At 40.3% G+C, this 19,138-nt stretch overlaps 1 protein-coding gene and 1 pseudogene across 15 annotated transcripts in view; one reads left to right on the top strand and one right to left on the bottom strand.

Annotated features, from left to right (window-relative positions):
• Hmbox1 (homeobox containing 1) overlaps window positions 1-19,138 on the top strand; it is a 133,465-nt gene that overhangs the window by 20,231 nt on the left and 94,096 nt on the right. Inside the window, exon 1 of one of the 15 annotated variants that reach the window (XM_052191187.1) lies at window positions 3,796-3,815. The exons of the other annotated variants lie outside the window; for them this stretch is intronic. The gene's annotated coding sequence lies outside the window, so the exon portion shown is untranslated. Of the gene's footprint in view, window positions 1-3,795; window positions 3,816-19,138 lie in introns of those variants that run through there. 15 annotated transcript variants of the gene reach the window in all.
• On the bottom strand, window positions 1,958-2,264 carry LOC127690693 (non-histone chromosomal protein HMG-17-like; annotated as a pseudogene).

Here is a 19,138-nt window from a genome sequence, read left to right on the forward strand (position 1 = left end):
TACAGAGTCTGAAATAAATTGAAAAAAACTGTCATTGTTTTCTCCTGGAATGGTAAGTCAAGTTGGCAGTGAAGTCATCCTGGTGAAGAGTGTTCTTTGTTGGCATATTTTCTAAGTGCAAATCCAATTTCTTAAATAGGTACTGGGCTATATAGATTTTTGGATTTGTTTTTTGGTAGTTTATGTATTCAAGGAGAAGATTCATTTCATCTTAAGTTTTGGGGAGGTTGACCTCTGTTACTCTGTATTATTGAGGATCTTTTGCTGAACCTGGAGTTTACCCATTCTGCCTCATTGGTTGGTCATCATGCTCCAGGAATCTGCCTGTTTGCTCTGCAGGTGTTAGGTTTAGAGAGGTGAGGTGTGCTGTCATGCCTAGTATTTCAAGAATTTCATACATAACTGCACTGTATTTTCATCATATTCACCACTCATTCCTCTCCCTACCTCTCAAGTCTACCCTAATTTCCTACCCCATGCTAACATCCTTCATTTCCTCTTTCTTCTTAAAAAATAATCTACAAGCTCAATTTGTTCTACCCATACCCATGGGGGTGGAACCATTCTCTAGAGCATTGTCATCCTACCAGGGGCCACACACACAGCCAAACAAACTGAATGTTATCTCTAGAATCAATCAACTACCAGTAGCTTGTCACTTAGTAGGGAGCTCTTAAGCCTTTCTCTCTCCAAGAAGGAGGCTGATTTGAGTCCATCCTATTCTTGTTCTTGAATATGAGCAAAAACATGCTAATTGGAACTCCTTGACATTTATCCTGTTACTCTTTTACTAGCATAATAGGAAAGATGCAGCTGCTACAACATGATGGCGCATGGCTAGATTATGTTATGATTTAATGAGTGTGTGTAAGCATGTGGTGTTTTACACCATTTTGACTGGGACTCTTATTAGCTGTGGTTGAGCGTTCCTAACAAGTGTCCCTGCTAGTACTTCCTCATCCCTTAGTGTCATAATGGCCTGTCTTAGGCACTGCTGCCACACAGGGCCCTTCTGGTATCCTTTCCCCCTACTGTTAGCTATGCCAGCCTTAGCTTTCAGCCAAACTCACCTCGTTTATTCCTGTGATATTTTTTGGTTTCTCCTTCCTTAGTATCTTTGGTATAGTACTTCTGATTCTCTGGACTGCTCTGCTCCCCTCTTCTTACCTAACTTTATGGTCTTTTCCCCCCCAATCCTAATTGTAACCAGCTTTATTAACTTTTCATAAGCAATCATGGTATTTCAGTTAGGACACGGGCAGACAATCAACAGTATACAAGAGCTTCCAAATTCCCTTCTTGTATAGACTACCAAAATCAGAAAGCCTCTATAGAAAAATCAGAAAGCCAATGAAGTCTTCATTCAATGTTTTGAAAAGGGGAAGTAGCTTAGAGTGAGGGCTGACATTTCACATTAAGGATGTTGTTTAACAACTTTTCACAAGCTGACCCTGACTTTCAGCAAATGAAATGAAAATGGCAGAATTATCAATCTGAAGATCCACAATCTTTTATAAAAGGAACTAGTGTTCTTTGTAGAACACTCCATGAAGTCACTCCACCCAATAGACTGGAAAACCAATTTTCAGGATCAGGTTCCAACAGGTCTCTAGTTTTAAGGGAATTAAGTCTATGTTAATGGTATAGGGGGAAGAGGATATAAAAATAAAAGAGTTTTCCCAGACCACAAGGCATTTTGTGCCATGGTGGCCACCTGTGTCAAGACCAGGATGTCTCGCCTGGGAACCAACAGGAGCCTTTCAAAATTATCAGGGAAAGAGGTTATTACCATTATCAGTCCAGCTTGGGAGGTATTTTGTTAGTGATACACGATCCTTACCCCCAACAATGAAGTGTTTTGTGTGCTAACAATACAGCTTAAAAAAAAAGTCAGCACTTTTATAAGACTTGATTAAAAAATAGTATTTCAAACTGTACAGTCACTAAAAGTACAGTGATCAAAAATGCACACATGTCACTTGGCATCTCCAGCACCTTCAGCTTTCTGTGCCTGGCCTGTCTTGGCGTCTCCATTTTCTGCAGGATCATTCATTCGCATCTTTACTGGAGTCGGCTTTCCCCTTCTTCTCCATGGGTAGCTTCTCTCCCTTCTTTGCAGGGGCCATCTTAGGCTTGGGCTCTGGCTTTGGAGGAACAGGTTTAGTAGACAACCTTGTAGATCTTCTCGGTGGCTTGGCCTTCACCTTGGCTTTGCCTCCCTTAGCATCCCCTTCAGCCTTTCTCTGGGGCTTGGCAGGGGACATCAGCACTGAGCTCAGTGCACTGGTTTGATCTGTCTGGGGGGGGGGGTCGTCGTCCTCGATGCTTTTTCTTCCATGGCCTTTTTGAGTCTTTTGAATTTTTTTTTATCTGAATCTTGAGGATCATTCTCATCCATGAAACAGTTGTGACACCTGTTACAGGTACCATTTGGTATTTAGCCTTTTGTTCCTGAAATGGTTGCTTGTTTTTGAGATGTCACTCAGGCTTGTTTTGAATTCCTAGGCACAGTGATCCTCCTGCTTTGGCCTCATGGGTAGCTTGGACCACAAGTATTATATATACCTCAGTGTACAGTGTATAGAGTAAAGATTGATCACAGGACAAGTACTCTACCACTGAGCTATGCTCTAGCCCTGATTTTCATCCTTTATTTATTTGTGTACGTTAATTAATCCTGGAGCACTTAGGATTCATAGTGTCAACCAGCATTGACACAAAGGGACCCAGAACAGAACAGCTCTCAAGCAAAGCTCAAGCTAAGAAGCCATAGTAATCCCTAGCTCTTCTGTACCCTGCCAAGCGACAGCATCTGTTACAGAGAACTGGGAAATTGCCCAGGTACTTGGGTAAGGCAACCTAAGATTAGGAATACCTTTCCTAGGGCACCTTCCAGACAGAATAGGAGAGACCCATTGAGTAATTTTTAAATGAAATGACAGGAAGAAAATAAAGTCCATATTGAGAGAATAGCAAGGAGGGCTGATGAAGGCAAGAACAGAGAATTGGTCTGAGTCTTGGCTGAATGTAACATTTATTAAAGTGAATATTGAATGAAAAAGGGGGAGTAGAGGACATGACTACTGCTAGGAATGATGGAGAAGGTTTCTTATAAATACGTATGAGGACAGACCTAAGGCAGGGGCATCTGGGAGTGTCCAGAGTGGACATGACCTTGAGCTGTGCCACATGGGGAGAGGGAAGAGGGAAAAGAGGGGAACCGGGTGCAGCAGCCAGAAGGCCCAAGAAAGCAGGTAACCAAAGTGGTTGGATTATATAGTGGAGAGCAGCCCCACCCCCTCGGCCAGGGGGTTTAAGGTAGAGGGTGGGGTATGCCAGCCAGGAGAGCCCTGAAACAGGTAGAGGCTGAAGGACTCCAGGGAGAGCCCTATGGCCGGTGTACTCCTAATCTGTTAACTAGGCACCTCAGCCATTGTCCCAGCTTTGAAACCTAACAGATAGGAAAATTGCTTTCTGCCCAGTATGACATAAACTTTAGGTGTTAGAATGCACAGCCTAAGAAGAAATCCTTATTACTTTTATTGCTGTTGGGTTAGCTTTGTACTCAAAGACTGCTCTGTGGGAGCCAGAACTCTGAACAGGTGCTTGAGGAGTGAGCAAACTGTATTTATTACTGTAAGTGAATCTTTTTAGCTTTTGTTAGCTTTAGGCCAGGAAGGAATAGCTAATTGTATTAATACTTACTGTCATCAATTTATCCTTTAGGTTTGTAGATGGTTTAGAGTCTCACTACAAGTTCCAGCTGCTCTTCTGGGGCATTTGTAACCAAGCAGTTTGGGGTTGATGGCTGAAAGGTTAGTGTTGGAAGATGTTAAGCTGCATCTGAGAATCTGCCTCACATTCCCTTTCTTCCTGCCTATCCAGAACTATGGGCCTGCCTCTCTGTCTCCCCACGTTTATAGACTCTTCCTCTGTGCTCATGTGAATGACTACCTTAAAGTACTGGAATGCTTGGAGGAGTGTTTGAGCAAATGTGACAATGATTCTGCTGCATAGCTAAAATGCTCTAGGAAGTAAGAAGCTATATTTTTAAATTGTATTTATTTTTATGATTTTTAAATTATTTAGTGTGGGGGGGCACAGGGAGGGCAAGGGGGGGGCAGGGGGAATTGTGCACATGAGTGCCGGGAATATGGTTGTGCTGGGAATATGGTTGACCACAGAAGCTAGCGGTATCAGAGTTTCTGGAGCTGGAGTTACAAGTCCTTGTGAGCCGCCTGATATGGGTGCTGGGACTTGAACTCAGGTCTCCTATGAGAGTAGTACTAGTGCCCAAGTTCTGAGCCAACTCTTCAGTCTAAGAAACTATAATTTGATAGCAGTAATAAGTAGAATAAGGTATAAAGGTTATTTAATAGGCCATTTCAAATGGTGTTCCACTTAACACTTGAGTAACAAGAATGAACCAGCTGTGAAAAGCACATTTTAGGCAGACTGTGCACTGTGTCTCAAAAAAGCAGTAATGACCTTGAGAAATAAGTTGCCTGAGCCTAGATCATGGTGAGTGAAGAACAGAAGCCAAATCTTGTAAGAAAGTGTGACTATACCTTAGTAAGGGATTACCTTTTATTCCATGTGCAGCGGGAGCCACTGTGGGACGTTAGATGAAAAGCTCTGTGGCTGCCCTTGAGAACTGCTGTAAGCCAGCTCTGTTTCCTAGGTCTTTTACTTTTCCTCCTCCATGCTCCACCCAGGAGTTGTAGCACTTGCTGCAGTTGGAGAGATCCACATGAGAGAGCGTTCAGTCTTCTGTCTAATCCTACTCAAATATTAGGTGTTTGGTAAATACTTTATTTTGAAGAAGTTGTTTTTCATGTATATTTGGCTGGGTTTTGTTATTGTTTTTAAATCATAGATTGAAGTATTTTTTGGATTTATTGAAATGGTCATAGACAGCCTGTTAATATGGTAAAGCACTTTAAGGGGTTTGGAGCATTAAGCCATCTTATACTGTAATATTGTTAGTCAGGATTGCAGAAACCTTTTGTTTTACTGGACTTAGATTGTTATTTTTTTTCATTTCCTAGTATTTTATTAAGGTTCCCTGCACATGTTCCCAAGGGATAATAATAGCACATGGATTGCTTTGCCCTTAATGTATTTGACTTGGTGTTACAGTGATACTAGCCCTGTCTGTTGAGTTGAAAAATGCTTGCTTACCTTCTGTTTTCTGAAATAGCTTATATGAATTGGCATTATTTCTAACTTAAATGCTTGGGAGAATTCACCATGAAGCCAAAAAGCTGAAAGGAAAGAATTGATAAGTTTTATTTAATCAAAACCCTTTCTTCTAAAAGCATGATTGAATAACAATAGGGTCATATTACAAATGGATGTGTGTGTTGAGATAGGTATGATTTGTAGCCTAATTTTGGGATCTGTCTCCAGTAGAGTGTAGAATAGCCAGCGCTGAGAGCTTAACTCAAGAGCCTCTTGTATGCAGTTCTAACTCCTGTTAGAAGACACTTGTGAAAGATACTGTTAAATTACTGAGGGGTTTCTAGTTTGTTTTTAATGTTCTTTGAGCCTCAGTTTTCTTCTCTTGTGAGATGAAAACACTTAACATTGCCCAGTAGGGTTACTATGATAGTTAAGTGAAGAAACAGTTACTAATAGTGGATACAGTGTTATTGCTGTTAGTGTATTCTCATTAATTACTGTCATTTGTATGTGGTTGTTCCTTCATAGTTGCTCATTTTCAGAAAACAAACTATATCTTAAGGAGAGTCTAAAATATTTTTTATTCTTTTTTTTTGTTTGTTTTGTTTTGTTTTGTTTTTGTTTTTGTTTTTTCGAGACAGGGTTTCCCTGTGTAGCCCTGGCTGTCCTGGAACTCACTCTGTAGACCAGGCTGGCCTCAAACTCAGAAATCCACCTGCCTCTGCCTCCCGAGTGCTGGGATTAAAGGCGTGCGCTACCACGCCTGGCTTATTTTTTACTCTTTTAATAGATATATAAATTCAAATTTAACCTTCTGATTCTTAATGACTCTGGAAATCAGAAGTAGGTGTAGCCAAATTATTGTCAGGCTCTCTCTAAGGAAAATCCAATCACACTCTCTATCATTGCATGCACTCTGTAGTTTATGCCTAGCTAGTCCCTGTACCAGTGCTACTTTTATGAACAATTGAAAGTTGAAGTGCAGATAGTGGTAATCATTTGTAACTGTACGGGTTAATATTATGACATTTTAAGGATATATTATTATATGTTATGTAACTGAACCAAAACAACAAACTAATCAATCCTTAGTGAATTTTTTTGCCTGAAAACTTCCTCTACTTTTTGAGTTTTGATAATATTCCACAATTTATAAAGTTTAAGTATCCTTTGTGAGAAAAGAAAAATAATTATATGGTTCTCAAGAAATTCTTAGGTATTTTGAGCTATAAAGAGAATAATTTTATGTCAAGTGAGAAAACCCTGTGGCTTCATAGACCCACTCCTCTGTGGCACAGAGAAAAATGAATATTTTCAATATTTAGATAACCAGAGACTTAGCCATGCACCGAATATTTAAACTTTCTACAGTATATATTTATTTCAGTTTATGTGAGTGTTTGCCTATATGCATGTATGTACACATGCATGCCTGGTGCCTTTGGAGGTCAGAAGAGGAAATTTTATAACCTGGAACTGAAGTCACAGTAATGGTATGAGCTACCATGTGAGTGCTGGGAACTCAACCCAGGTCCTCTGAAATAACAAGTGCTCTTTCTTATTGCACTGTCTCTCCAGCCCAAGGATCTTTTTGTGTGTTAGGTCAGTGAGCCACAAAGCTATAAACAACAGCTCTGGGGACAAAGCCTCACATCGATATAAAACTGTGGCTTAACAGAAGTAACACCAGCACAACTCATTTATTATATCTTTTTTCCTTTCACCCATCTCACTTGTTATGTAGTGGTTTTATGTTTGACATTTATCTGTACATTTTTCATACACCCTCGTGTATTCATCTGACATTCAAATGCCCCACAATGTAGGTAAGGCAGGTTTTATAGACACTTAAGCAGGAAAATTAAAAGCAAAATAATAAGGCAGAGATAGACTTCAATGATTTGGAACTCCTGGTTCAATGCTTGTTGAAATATTTTAGATCATTATTTGTCTCCTTACTATTTATGAAGCAACAGCCATGCCGTGTTCGGGGAACTATCTCAGGTAAAAGGAACATAATAGAGAACAGAGACATACGTGGTTTCTACCTTCCTGAAGCTTCCAATATAGTGAGGATTATTACTTGAATAGTCATACAGATGCAAAGCCGTACTCCAATGCACCATAATGAGGGTACTGCAGGTGCTACGGCAACTTAGACTGTGGAAAGTTAACCTTCTCAGATTGGCAGGAAGGGGGTCCCTTGGGAAATGATAAAGTCCAGGTCTAAAAGCTAGGTATCACATAAAGAAAAGATCAAGCCCAGACAGTGGGATATCTTGTGCAAAAGAGCCACCACTGCAGGAGAGGACACGCAAACTCTAAGAGAACTGAAAGAGAGTGGGAGTTGCCATAGAGATCACAATTTACTGGGTTCTGACCACCAAGGCTGAGGAATGGGCCTTTGTCTTAATGAGTTCCCTGTGTCATGTAGATGTGTTCATATCTGAGTGACTCCTACTTTATTTTACCAGTTGCTTCCTAGTTCACCCAGACAGTTCCCAAAACTAAGAGATCTGCTAACTTCATTCACAAGTCATCAGGTTATCTCACGCAGGGAAGTTTATCACTTTTGGGGAATAAAGGAAGAATTCACCAAACTGGTGACCTTTGGCCTAGGTTTTATTAATGGATTGAATTTTCACAAAGAAGCTACTGTAAAGAAAAGAAAAGAGAATGAAATGCTACCCCTTGCTGTAAGTACTTTGTCTTACTGTAGCCTTTCTACACTGCATTTGTTTCTAGAATATCATTCCCACACTGTCGTAATGTTACAGAATTCTGGTAGCTTATAAAGCATTGTTTAGTTAGATCTGTGCTTGTCCTATTAGGTTAGAAGTATAGGCATCGTTTTCTGTTTTGCAGAGAAAGCCAGATGTGGCAGGTTGATTTGTACATAGTCACATTTCAACACTTTCCAACCTTCATTTCCCAACCACTGCAGTGAGGAATAGATAGCAAAGTCTGTTGTCTGGAATGTGAAATTGATGGAGTATGAACTCTGCTAATAACTTGAGACAGAAGACAACTGCCTTGGCTTTAGTGAAATGATGGTAAATGGGCAGGAGAGGTGTCTTCAGTGAAAACAGAAGCTGCTGTTTGGAAAAGTATAAGTAGGATAAAATGTCTCTGGTGACATATTATTTTGCTTTGTTTAAAATTAAAATTTTCCTGTGTTTAAGTGTTTGTAAAATTTGACCTTATATTGTGGGGCATTTGAATATCAAATGAATACATGAAGGTGTATGAAAAATGTAGAGGTGAGTAGCAAACATAAAATTATGCTACATAGCTCCTGAGATAGGTAGAAGAAAACAGAGTATAGTTAATGAGTTATACTAGTTTCATTCTGTTAAGCCACAGATTCATATCAACATGGAGTTTCATCTCCAGAGCCTCTGAAGTGACTCCCTGCTAATCTTTTTTTTTATCTTTTTCTTTAATTTTTTTTATTCGATATAATTTATTTACATTTCAAGTGATTCCCCCTTTTCTAGCCCCCCCCCACTCCCCGAAAGTCCCGTAAGCCCCCTTCTCTTCCCCTGTCCTCCCTCCCACCCCTTCCCAGTTCCCCGTTCTGGTTTTGCCGAATACTGTTTCACTGAGTCTTTCCAGAACCAGGGACCACTCCTCCTTTCTTCTTGTATCTCATTTGATGTGTGGATTATGTTTTGGGTATTCCAGTTTTCTAGGTTAATAACCACTTATTAGTGAGTGCATACCATGATTCACCTTTTGAGTCTGGGTTACCTCACTTAGTATGATGTTCTCTAGCTCCATCCATTTGCCTAAGAATTTCATGAATTCATTGTTTCTAATGGCTGAATAGTACTCCATTGTGTAGATATACCACATTTTTTGCATCCACTCTTCTGTTGAGGGATACCTGGGTTCTTTCCAGCATCTGGCAATTATAAATAGGGCTGCTATGAACATAGTAGAGCATGTATCCTTATTACATGGTGGGGAATCCTCTGGGTATATGCCCAGGAGTGGTATAGCAGGATCTTCTGGAAGTGAGGTGCCCAGTTTTCGGAGGAACCGCCAGACTGATTTCCAGAGTGGTTGTACCAATTTGCAACCCCACCAGCAGTGGAGGAGTGTTCCTCTTTCTCCACACCCTCTCCAACACCTGCTGTCTCCTGAATTTTTAATCTTAGCCATTTTGACTGGTGTAAGATGAAATCTTAGGGTTGTTTTGATTTGCATTTCCCTAATGACTAATGAAGTTGAGCATTTTTTAAGATGCTTCTCCGCCATCCGAAGTTCTTCAGGTGAGAATTCTTTGTTTAACTCTGTACCCCATTTTTTAATAGGGTTGTTCGGTTTTCTGGAGTCTAACTTCTTGAGTTCTTTATATATATTGGATATTAGCCCTCTATCTGATGTAGGATTGGTGAAGATCTTTTCCCAATTTGTTGGTTGCCGATCTGTCCTCTTGATGGTGTCCTTTGCCTTACAGAAACTCTGTAACCTTATGAGGTCCCATTTGTCAATTCTTTCTCTTAGAGCATACGCTATTGGTGTTCTGTTCAGAAACTTTCTCCCTGTACCGATGTCCTCAAGGGTCTTCCCCAGTTTCTTTTCTATTAGCTTCAGAGTGTCTGGCTTTATGTGGAGGTCCTTGATCCATTTGGATTTGAGCTTAGTACAAGGAGACAAGGATGAATCAATTCGCATTCTTCTGCATGCTGACCTCCAGTTGAACCAGCACCATTTGTTGAAAAGGCTATCTTTTTTCCAGTGGATGTTTTCAGCCTCTTTGTCGAGGATCAAGTGGCCATAGGTGTGTGGGTTCATTTCTGGATCTTCAATCCTGTTCCATTGATCCTCCTGCCTGTCACTGTACCAATACCATGCAGTTTTTAACACTATTGCTCTGTAGTATTGCTTGAGGTCAGGGATACTGATTCCCCCAGATTTTCTTTTGTTGCTGAGAATAGTTTTAGCTATCCTGGACTCCCTGCTAATCTTAGAAACACACCTCTTCCTGGCAATATCATTCATCTTCACTCATGAATCCATATTACCTGAAGATGGCCTTTGGTTTCTTTCTTTTCTTTTCTTTTTTTTTTTCTTTTCTTTTCTTTTATGGTTTAGCAAGTATTATGGTTTTAGTACAAACTCCATCTCTTAAAATGGCTCATCTGTATATTTAGAACTATTATTTTTGTGCTATAAGGCATACTTGGATTGTATATATTATTTTAATTCTGGATAAAATTTAAAAAGGAAAACAGTACGTTGAATTAAGATAAATACTTTGCTATATTTTTAGAACAAGGCAAGATGTCTTTAACTTTTAAAAATGAAAGCAATGCAGTATTTGAGTATTCTGTAATTTTCTGCCAATATGTTACAAAGATTTGCCTATGTCCTCCTGTGTGTTCCCAGCTCTCTTTTCTCATTCTTCTAATTGTCCTTCTTTTTAATGTGAGCAATCTGGGGTGCAGGGGTACACATGGGCATAGAATCAAGAACACATCGTTGCTCGATGGCTAGAAAAGCAGTGTTTTAAAGTGGTTGAAGGATTGTTCTGTGGAGTGAGTATGGATCCCAGCAGAGCTTGAGTGACCTCTTCGCTTGTCCTCAAGGTTCTGCCCACTTCCCATGTGGTGAGCAGTAGGCTACATTTTAAAACACCCTGACATTCCTTTTGGCTTTCTTTCTGGAGTGCTGGTGCCTGTTTCTTTACTCCTCTGTCACATGTTTAGAGGTTTGCAGTGTCTGGGCTTCAGGCCTGGAGAGAGATGGAATGTAGCAGCTACTTCCTGCTTGCACAACAACCAAGCTTTTGTCCTGATAAGGATTTTGAGGACCCCTGAGTGGGACAGTATGTGAACTTGAGGACAGGAGTAAAGAGTTTTTTTGCTGTTGTTGGTTTTTTGTGGTTTTGAGACAGGGTTTCCCTATGTAGCCTGGCTATTCTGGAACTTGCTCTATAGATCAGACTGGCCTTGAACTCAGACTTCCACCTGCCTCTGCCTCCCAGATGCTGGAATTAAAGGCGTGCGCTGCCACACAGCCATGAAGTGAAGAGTTTTTGCTCACAGCCTTCTTTATTTGGCTCCTGTGTGGTACCTCCTCACTGTCCCTGCATTGGGGTCCCCCATGAGGGACAGCCATGCCGTGCTGGGAATGTATGTTCAGAGCATCGGCCTGTAGCACCAGGGTGGACTTAGAAAGCCCTTCTTCCTGCTCAGTTTCAGTCTGCCCATATCTTGAAAAGATCCTTTATCTTTTGGATCTACCCTTTTACTTCTTCAGCGCTCACAACCAGTTCAAAGAGCCAGATGGCAAAGGATGCCATTTCTTTCATTGTCTTGTTTCCTGATCCCCACTCCACCCCTGGGTTCCTGTTTAACCAGCACTTTGAACTCCAAGGCAAAATGCTGTAGATGTGGAGTACTGAGGCTTGAATCCAGGACCTGGTGAATACTAGCTAAGCACTTTACCTTTGAGTGCTATCTCTTGTCTGTAGTGGGGAATTCTTTCTTTTACTTGGAATGAGCTCTGCCAGCTTTTTATATTCATCTTCAACTGTAAAATATATAAGGTAGAAAAATGTAGACTTTTGAAGCCTTCAGTTCTCCTCCACAAGGATTATTGGTTTCTTCTGTACTTTTTCAGAAATATTCGATATGTGTATAGAAACAGGCTATGTATAGACAGTTTTTCTTATCTCTTCCTCCTCTACAGCTGACAAAAAAACACTTTGTCCTTTCCTGTTCTTTTCAATTGAACTGTATTTCATAATAACATGTAAGGAATTTCCTTAGTTTTTATGGCTGTATCGTGTGGTTATACCATAACTAATAGTCATCTTATGGTGGCAATGTAGATTATTTCTGATCTTTGGTGCTGCAAAGAATAACCTTGAGTTGAAGTCACCTTGCCCTGTGTGACTGTATTCTTGAGTTACTCTCCATAACTGGAATTGCTAGGCAGAAAGTTACAGGCATTATCTCTTGAGTGCCACCACCCTTTTTTACCTAATAGCTGCAGGGGTTGTTTGTTGTTGCCGTTGTGTGTTCTTAGTCCTTGGTGTGTACTCTGGACTTGTCTTTTTGGTGAACTAGCTTTGTCAGCATCTGATTGTATTTGATGACTGCTCTAGTAATGCCTGTGCTACAGAAAATAAGCCAGGGATAAGAGAAAAAAGGAGATGGTTTTCTCTCATGATGTAGGGGAGAGAAATATCTCCTCCATCCTCTTCAAGCCTTAGAACTAAACTAACATGTAACTGAGAGAAAAGCACACACAGTTTGTTTGATGATTTCCCCCCATAGAATCCCTCCTGAGAAAAATGAGGGCCCCCAAGAAGCAGTTAGGGCCAAAAGCTGTCTTAGACAAATAAAAGGCTTTCAATCCGGGTAGCTAATCTTGGAAGAGTGACTAAGCAGATAAGGTTAGTTGAACAGGGTTTGTTTGTGTAGATTTCTTCCATCCTGGACTCCCGATAAGAATGTCTTCCTTCCTCCCTCCGGCATGGGGGAGGGGGTACCTTTCTCTTGGGAGTTCTATCTGCTGTTCTCATGAAAGTGCCCTTCTTGGAGTGCCGCCTTCCGAGTGCTTTTAACTAAAATAATTAACATGAAAAATCAGTATGTTTAGCATGCTGTAAATCATGGTGCCAATTTTCTTGAGACAGGACAATATGAATAATTTTCTGCCATGAGACAAATCACAGTGTGAGTTAAGCTCACTGGTCAGCAATGGCAGGTACTTAGTGTCTGTAGAATTGAGTGACTGCCGTTACCTGCCTGTAGTGACACAGAGAAAGCATGCCTTGAATGCATGAGAAATGACAAAGTATCTTGATGAATGTAGGTCTCTTTTCTATTAAAAACACTGATATATAGGTATAGTCTCAAAATTGCAGTTACCATGTAGGTTAAACAGTGTGCAGCAGTGATGGTGTGTGCCTTAATTCCAGCGCTTGAGAGGCAAAGTTCAAGACTAGCCTGTTCTACAGAGTGAGTTCCAGGACAGCCAGAGCTACACAGAGAAATCCTGTCTCAACCCGCCGCCCCTCCCCCCCCAAAAAAAACAACCAAAAAAGCCCAAACAAACCAGTGTACAACCACAGGATTGACTCAGCTATACCCTCAAAGAACAAAATTGACAATTTAGGAGCCCAGGGAGCCGGCTCAGTTGGTAAAGTGCTTATCAAGTAAACCTGAGGATCTGAATTCAGTTCCCCGCATGCACATTGAAAATCCAGGAATGGTGGTGCACATCTAATTCCAGCATTGGGAGGATGGAGACAGACTATCCCTAGGGTTTGCGGACTGACTGAATCAATGAGATCAAGATTCACTGAGAGACTGCCTCAAAAAATGATAAGGCCCAGAGGGATTGAGGAAGACACCCAGAGCCAGTATCTGGCCTCATTGGCATCTATACAGACATGTGTGCACACAAAAATATTTGAGACAATTTAGTTTGAAGGGGGCTACCTTTTGTGGGTGCAGAACTTTTTTGACCCCGTGTTGGCACTCAGATATGTGTTTTGTAGAGGTTGTAGCTATATACAAGAATAAGACAAAAGAGAGAGTTACCTGGGGAGAAAAAAGTGTCTTAAATGTAGTAGTAGCATTGGAGGGGATGACAGTTAAAGGAACCTGCAATGGAGAATAATTGGCAATATTTGGCTTCACACATATGAGCAGTTTGTGCTAGTTCTCTGTATAAAGAGTAAGCTTTTCTAGCTGTGAATTTCATTTTAAAATAATGACCTGTCATTATTTCTTTGGAAGCAGTGTTTGGGAGTCTCCCAGCAGTTCACATGTGTGTGAGTAGTGTTAAGAGTACAGCATTCTCTTGGTCCTTCATGGAGGGTATTCCACCCTGTTTTATGAAATAAATTTAATACGATATAAATAAGGAAAATTCACTTATTTTAAAGTTTATAACATTATCACATCCACAGAAGATAATCTTTGGAGGCAGGGGCTCATTCTGTAGCTCTAGGTAGCCAAGAATTCATGGTATCCTCTTACCTCAGCCTCCTGAGTACAGAGATACATATGTGAGCCACCATGATTGCCTTGTGGGAGATATTTTGTTTGCATGTTTTCTCTTTAGTTATTTTAAAATCTCTTCTGTGGTGATTATACATGTGGATAATGTGTTCTGCTCACTCTTTTCTCTCCCCCTTATTTTCCTTACAAGTTCATGTCTTTTGTGACCACTGACTTTAACTAGGACATCTGTGTATACATAGAGTAGAACTATCTAGTGGAGCCTGGTAGGTTCACCTTTGGGTCTACAGCTTAAGACAGTGACGACAGGTCCTCCCTCAGAATCCATCAATGCTCAGTTTAGCAGGATAGGTAGGGATAGGTAGGGCCCTGTGAACTCCTGATCCATAATTGGCTGTTGACAGGTCCAGTGTTGTACAGCCCTAGTAGATATTCTTAAACATTGTGTAAATAGGTATTTTTACATTTTTATTTATAGCTGAACATAAATAAGTAATAAAGATTGGGGGTACATATTTATTATACTGGTTAGAAGTAATATAAAAGAAAATAATGTTGATCTGAATCTGGAAATTATTCCAAAGATTAAAGAATTCTTCTTTACAGAGATGACCCAGTGGTTAGGAGCACTCAGTCTGGGTGCTCAGTCAAGAGGTCCAGTGTTTGGTTCTTAGTACCCACATCGTGTGGCTCACAGCCTTCTTAAACACCAGAACCACAGAATCCAAAGCCTTCTTTTGGCCTTTTCAGGTACTCAGTCACAGACACACTCATACACATAAATATAAACAATAAAAATGAATCCCCAAATAATTCTTTACATCTATATTTCATAGCATAAAGATTTTTTGGGGGGAAGCCTGTATTATATCTAGTTACATACAACAAATAAAGATTATATCTATATGGTGTTAGCTTATAAGTAGCATAAAATTCAAGAATTCTTGAACTTATCAATAGATAACTGAAGGAAATAAATAATTCAGAGTAAGGGGTTTTGAATCCATGAAAACTAATAGCACATAAAGCCAATGTAATCTTACCATTCTGTGCTGTAGTAAATCTCCAACCCCAATGAGCCCATGTAAAAACACACACAACTCAGTTATAATATTTATATGCTGTACGCCTAGATTGGGCAAATCTACCACTACACCAGTCTGTTCCCCAGCTGTGAGATCCTTTGCTGCTTGCACCTTCTCCCGGCCATGTAATTGTGCTCTATCTTCCTTCCATAACTCTTCCTCTGTCATTTGTCCTCTACTCTCTAAGACCTCCAGCCCTACCTTTTTCTCCCACTGACCAATCACAGGCTCTAGCCTTTATTTGACCAGTTAGAATGGAGAAGGCTCACATGAAATCGCCTATGTATGTGATCTACTCCTCATGCTTGGTCTCCAGTTAGTAGAACTTTTTGGGAAGGATCAGGAGGCGTGGCCTTGTTGGAGGAGGTGTGTCACTTTGAGGTTTCTTTCTTTTTTTTTTTTTTTATTTGATATATTCTTTATTTACATTTTAAATGATTTTCCCTTTCCTGGATCCCCCCTCCACGAAAGTCCCATAAGCCCTCTTCCTTTCCCCTGTTCCCCCATCCACCCCTTCCCACTTCCATGTTCTGGTATTCTCCTACACTGCTGCACTGAGCCTTTCCAGAACCAGGGGCCACTCCTTCCTTCTTCTTGGAATTTGATATGTGGTTTGTGTCTTGGTATTCCAAACTTCTAGGCTAATATCCGCTTATCAGTGAGTGCATACCATGAGTGTTCTTTTGAGACTGGGTTACCTCACTTAGGATGATGTTCTCCAGCTCCATCCATTTGTCTAAGAATTCAAAAGCCCATGTCAGGCCCAATTAGCCTCTCTCTCTGCCTAGCCATTTTATGTCAGCATGTAAGCTCTCAGCTACTGCTCCAGTACTCTGCCTGCCCATCGGCTGCCATGCTGGTGGTCATGGACTCTACTAACCTCCGGAATGGTGAATCACAAATTAAATGCTTTTTTTTACAAGTAGTCTTGGCCATGGTGTTTGTTCACAACAATAGAAGTAACTAAGACACTCCTCATCTCAGCTGCATAAACCAGGAAGCTGTACACTGACTGTTAGGAGGTAGTCAGCATTCCGTGGTCTACTTGCAGTGTCGCATGAATGGGAAAAAGCTGCACACTGGAACACTCCTAATTTTGTCTTGTAGCTATCGTGAGGTGTCTCTTCTGATTTCTTTATTTCAAGTTATCTATTCCTAAAGCTTTTTCTTTCCCTGTCTCTTTTCTATTTTTAAACAGGGTCTACTGTATAGCCTAGGCTGGTCATAATCCTCTTGCCTCAGCCTTCTGAATATTGCAATTACAAATATGTGCTATCTTACCTGGCCAACACATCCTTCTCTTGTAGTGGGTGGAGCGATGAATTCCCTAGTCCTCTGCCTTCGATACTCACCTAGTAAATTGACAGCTGTGCTTTAAAGCTAATCTAAGGATGACTGGTGGTGTTCTCTAAGGTGCTAGGTATATACAGAAGAAAATTCTCTGCTAACCTGTTGATAATAGAAATTCTGCCCTTAGCAATATATACCATGGTTCCTACTGAGTTACCCTCGAAAGTGATTAGTTCCCTTTTAGCTAAGGAAGTATTTTAGAAACTATAGGCTCTTTTGGATCTTAGGCTGCCAGGAGGGGCTCTTGCTGTGTTCTAATTGTTCACACACATCCTTGTATTTGCCAACCCTGAACCTGATAGGCTGTCTCTGGATTCAAGATCTTGATGCTCTCTACCCCTCATCTACATGGTTGCTCCCTTCCTTAGTTTAGTCTTCAGTCAGGTTTTTGTTTTTTGTTTTTCCTTTTATGTATTATATAGGTCATTGTAAGTATTAACCTCGGAATTAGGTTTCTGACTACTAGTGTTAATGACCAGACAGACTAGTTTTGCTCACCACATAATACATGTCACTGAACTGAGTTTTGTTTTGTTTTTTTTTTTTTTTAAAAAAAAAAAGCCTTTGTGGCCACATGTCTCAGTAAAGGCACCTATCACCAAGTATTATGACTGGAGTATAGTCCCTAAGACCCATATGGTTGAAGAATAGAAGTGTCTTCCAAAAGTTATCCTCTGCCCTTCACATGTGTATCATGACATAGTATATTTTCTGCACAGCCACCATAAACAAATAAGAGTAAATAAATCAGTGTGTAACAAAGACTTTTAAAAATGTTCTTTACTAGGTAGCCAAGTATGGAGGTGGGAAACCCACGTCTCAATCTCCTGGGAAGGTAGAGTTTGGGGCTATTTATCAGTAAAGAAAAGGATGAGTTAAGATGTGAAGAAAGGCCAGGCGGTGGTGGCGCACGCCTTTAATTCCAGCAATTGGGAGGCTGAGGCAGGCGGATTTCTGAGTTTGAGGCCAGCCTGGTCTACAGAGTGAGTTCCAGAACAGCCAGGGCTACACAGAGAAACCCTGTCTCAAAAAACCAAAATAAATAAATAAATAAAACAAAAAAAAACAAAAAAAACAAAAAAGATTAGTAACTTGGGGTTAGAGAGATGGCTACTCTTCAAGAGGTTCTGGATTCAATTCCCAGCAGCAATCACATGGTGTCTTATAGCCATCTCTAATGAAACCTGGTACCCTCTTCTGGTGTGCAGGCATACATTCAGGGAGAACACCGTACACATAATCAACAAACAAAGGCATCTTTAAAAGTAAATAAATAAAAAGTCAGGGACTTGTAAAGTTACTGGTCACAATGGGAGGGGCTTGACTCTCATGGTTTTTAGTTCTCCTGCTGTAGGGAACCTCAGGGACTGTTATGGGTTAAACAGCGTGGAGCTCTTACATTTCCAAATTCTGATTTAGTGTTCTAGCTACGCAGGGGCCCTCTAATCTTAACACAGTTTGACTCTAAATGTAGTGTAGATGTAGATATAAATTGTTGGTTCTGAGAACACATACTATTCATCTTTTAAGAGCAAAGCTCATTTATCTCTATAATGTGTAAGCAATACATGCTTATTAATTGTCTGAAAAAATGGTCAGTTGCATATTTTAAGTCTAAAGTATTATAGACTCTTTGTGCTTTCCAAATTAGAAGTTTAGGATTATCTTATGGAATGAGACTTAAAAATAGGCATTTTCCTTAATTTCTGCACTAAACAAAGCTTTGTTTACTACTCATCAAGTCAGCACACTCTTAGGGAATGAGATTGGTCTAGTGGATAGGAATCAGGCCTTGTTGTTAAGCTCCTGCTTCAATAAGGAATACAGTTACCTGTACAGGTTCCTGTAACAAGATCAAAGAATACTGTAATGGGCATTGGCTGTCTTATAAATAAAAGAGTTACCCCTGCCTGGGAGGGAGGCATTGTATTTCAGAAGGGCCGGGGAGCCAAGGTCTAGGCCAGGTATTCACTGTGTGATAAGTAAAGGCTAGAGACTAGTTTGGGAACATTTAAGGCACCTGGTCCAATATCTGATATGAATTCCTTTGAAGTGAATATATATGTCTTAGGTGCTTGCTATCTAATTTACTTTTAATGATGGGTAACTTCATCTTGTTAAGTGTTCATTTTGAAAATATTGATATTATGGCATAGATAAATATACCTATGTATTTATAAACTCCAGGTATATGCATTTGTAGTGCTCATATTTGAACCCAGGGCATTGAGCATGCTAGACAAGCACACTATAACTGAGCTACATCCTCAGACCCATAAAAGGTACTTTTGATAATACTATGCTCAACTTACCTATATACCCAGGCAACATTATATTTCACCCAAGATACATGACATTATGTTACTATATACTTTTTATTGTCCTTTAAGCCAGTAGTTTCCAAGTAAGATTACCTTGGAGGCTGTTCAAAAAAATCATCTTGGCCTCCCTTCTATCTCTTCAACTTTGAGCTCAGTAGGTCCTAGTTAACTTGGATTTTCTCCTGTAAAAGATGTCCATGTGTTTCTGACACACAAT

Source organism: Apodemus sylvaticus, chromosome 8 (genome assembly GCF_947179515.1).
Source record: "Apodemus sylvaticus chromosome 8, mApoSyl1.1, whole genome shotgun sequence".
NCBI classification, from domain to species: Eukaryota; Metazoa; Chordata; class Mammalia; order Rodentia; family Muridae; genus Apodemus; species Apodemus sylvaticus.